The following is a 2,947-nucleotide window of genomic DNA, read 5'->3' as shown; positions in this document are numbered from 1 at the left end:
GATGTGTGAATGAAATTACTTTTTTTGAATATTTGAGAAATTACCCATACTCTTCTTGAATATTCATATATATATTTTGTTAACCATTGAATTTGTAACATAGGACTTGACGGAGTGCTGTATATTTTTCTTAATGAAAAAAGACAACTTCTAACAACTAAATCATAGGATTTTATTGGTTTTCCGGAACAAGTACAAAGGAAAAATTATGAAAGCAATGTTATCGTTGATATAATTCAAATATTCTTGCTGCATTCGATGATGCAATAGTAGATGGGGTTGATATATTATCAGTCTCAATGGCATCAGAGTCACCGCCTCCCATTTTAGAGATGGAATTTCCATTGGAGCATTACATGCTATGCAACGTGGTGTGCTTACAGTACTGCCTGCAGGGAACGCTGGTCCTCTTCCTTCAACCCTACATAACTTTACCTTGGGTTATTGTTGTGGCTGCTACCACAATAGATAGGAAGTTTGTGACCAACATTAAATTAGGAAACAACATAACGTACCAGGTAAATTACTCTTTTCTTTCCACCTTCTGTTTGATGAAATTAAAAAGTAAAGTCACATAATGGTAGTATTTCTTGAATTCAAATCTTAGATAACTCAGTTTATAAGTTGATGATATGCATTTTAGATTACAAGTTCTTATATATATTTGTTTCATATGATTAGGGTTCCTCCTTGAACACTTTGGGGGAAAACTATACCCTGTTATCTATAGTGGAGATGTCCCAAATACTAGAGCAGGTTTCAATTGACGAACATCCAGGTAACTAACTTTAGTGTTCTCAAAAGTATCAAATTGTGTAAAACACTGACATCATGAAAATAATAAAGGAAAACAAAAATTGGAATCCCTTTAAATCAGCCGTGTTTGACTTTTCTCTTACAAAATTTTATTTATTTGTACTCCTTACATTTAACAAAAAGGCATTGTTTGATAAATAGAGAAAAATATCAAAAATAAATAATTTGTTAATGAAATAATTTTAAAATGGTAGGAATTGCCAAACCAACTCGTTGGATGACAAGCTGGTGAAGGGTAAAATTGTTCTATTTGAAGCAAGCATAGGAGTCTCGGAGGCATCCAGAGCTGGTGTTGTGGGTGTCTTGATACAATGGCAAACTTCTATTGATATTTCACCCACTTTTCCCATACCTTGCATGTTATCTTCAATCAAAGGATGCGCGCGATATTCACAAATACATACACTCAACAAGGTATCAAGTACAAGTTCCATATAAACTAAAAATGATTTAGAAAATCAAACTTTTCTAAATTTTATTGTATTAATTAATTTGCAACTTTCCAACCGCCTCTTTCTCGCCTAGGGGTCCCAACTAGGGGTGTTCAAAAAAACCAAAAACTGAACCAAACTGTCGAACTGAATCGAACCGAACTGGTTTTGAACTGAACTGGTTTAAGAACTGAACTGTTTTCGAACTGATTTTGTAAAACTAGAACTGAACCGAACTGGTTTTTCAATTCAAAAAACTTGAACCGAATTTTTTTTAGAAGTAATTAGGGGTAATTATGTAAATTTTGGCCTATATAAACAAAAAAATTAAGTTAAACCAGTTCGGTTCGTTTCAAAATAATAAACCGGTACACCACAATTTTATAAACCAGTTCAGTTCGGCTCTTTGAACTGAAAACCGGTTCAGTTTGGTTTTTCCAAACTGAAAATCAGTTCGGTTCAATTTTCAAATGGTTCTAGTTCAGAACTGAACTTTGTCCACCCCTAGTCCCAACAATGCTACCCCAGATATTCTCAAGGTTCTTTTTCTATAAATGAATAAATTAATTACATTTCTATCATTTTAACAATATTTGTTGTTAACATTTTTTTTATTTAATATTGCAGCCGAATTTAGTTGCACTTGGAGTAAATATTATAGCTTGTTGGTCTCCAATTTCTCTAATTTCTGTGGTGAAAATAGAAAATTGGAGTTCAATATTATATCAAGAACATCAATATGTCATGTCCTCATGCAGCGTATATCAAATTATTTCATCCAACATGGTCACTTGCTGCTATTTGTTCAACACTGATGACAACATGTAATTGGAATGTGAAGTGTCTCAACACAACCAACATACTTAGTTTTAACTAATATTTTAAAACTATTATTTAAAAGATGCTTAAAAACTAATATTTAAAAAGAAATATGTTATTTAGTGTTGAATCTTTTATTATAAACCACTTAGAAAGTTGCCCGTCGGAAGCTCGGATTACACATTTGGTCTTTTATATTAAAAATTCTATAACATGTTGAAAAATAAAAAGTAATATTTCACTTAATTTTATTACATTCAAAATAGTATGCATATTTATCACTTTTTATTATTATTGATAGTATACTAATTTATAGTATTAAACTCATTTTGTCAACTACCACATAATAAATGGTAAAAATATTTAGATTTTAGATACAACTTTGAGGTTGATAAAAAAAAAAAAGCATTTAAAAATTTACTTTATTGTCTTAAGAAAATAATATTAAAGTATTCATAATTACTTACAAGGATATTGATAGTTCTAAAAAAGTATTTTTTTTTTTTAATAATTGTCTTACTACTATTTAAAAAATTGTTTATATGTTAAAACAAACACGCAGTGCATATTTCTTATCATAGAAGTACAATGTACTTCATGTTTATTTAATTTGAGCTAAGTATAATTTACTTAGTATGTTTTAGGCTAATATAAGTTTTATATGTATTTCTTTTATAGTAGTTAAACAGATGAGTCAAGAACATAACCATGATGCAGAATTTGTTTATGGAGCCAGTCAAATTGATTATGTTAATGTTGTGAATCCTAGTTAAATATATGAGACCAATGAAACTGATTACATAAGATACATATATGGACAAGGTGTCAATGCAACAGTTTTACAACAAATAATTGGGGAAGAAAGCATTTGGTATGAAACA

The 2,947-nt window shown here is 30.1% G+C and overlaps 1 pseudogene; it reads left to right on the top strand.

The window, feature by feature from the left end:
* Positions 1-242: 242 nt before the first annotated feature.
* Positions 243-2,075, top strand: LOC105852900 (cucumisin-like; annotated as a pseudogene).
* The last annotated feature ends 872 nt before the right edge of the window (positions 2,076-2,947 follow it).

Source organism: Cicer arietinum, chromosome 7 (assembly GCF_000331145.2).
Source record: "Cicer arietinum cultivar CDC Frontier isolate Library 1 chromosome 7, Cicar.CDCFrontier_v2.0, whole genome shotgun sequence".
Taxonomy (NCBI): domain Eukaryota; kingdom Viridiplantae; phylum Streptophyta; class Magnoliopsida; order Fabales; family Fabaceae; genus Cicer; species Cicer arietinum.
Note: the sequence above shows the minus strand (reverse complement) of the source record. Positions and strands in the feature narration are given on the sequence as shown.